Genomic DNA, 560 nt, shown 5'->3' on the forward strand with positions numbered 1-560 from the left:
CGAATCTGAGCAATGGAGCAGGTTCCTTGGCATGGACTGAGTGTAGGTCGGTCATAGATGGGTTCGCGAGTCTGGACACATCCACGTCATTGGCTTAGATGGCCCGAAGATCAGACGAAGAGATTAAGTGTAAGTTTTTTTAGATTCTATAAAAGGGACTTAACTGACCGTCATTTCACCTTCATAGCTTCGATGAAGCATTTGGAACATGCTCAGGCAATGGGGAAAAGCCCTGCCGACCTCTAACCATAAACCTCAAAACAAAAAACTGAAACTGGCCAAATTTGAATTTTAGTGTTCAGATGTACAACGGTTGGATCGGTTTAGTCAATGTAGAAAGTTTCTAATAGTTGTTTTGAACTAAATACAATCACAAAGGAAATAGATAATAGATTGTAACGCTACATGTTAGATTTATCTGAATTAAATTCTAATAATATATGAGAAAATAATACTACGATTAACGATTAGCAGAAGCATACCTGTACTCATCTTCTCTTTCCTTATATTTGAAAGATTCTTTATTCCTTTCTTTCTTTAGAAGTGGAATGGATCTTCCA

This window comes from Impatiens glandulifera, chromosome 1 (assembly GCF_907164915.1).
Source record: "Impatiens glandulifera chromosome 1, dImpGla2.1, whole genome shotgun sequence".
Classification (NCBI taxonomy): Eukaryota; Viridiplantae; Streptophyta; class Magnoliopsida; order Ericales; family Balsaminaceae; genus Impatiens; species Impatiens glandulifera.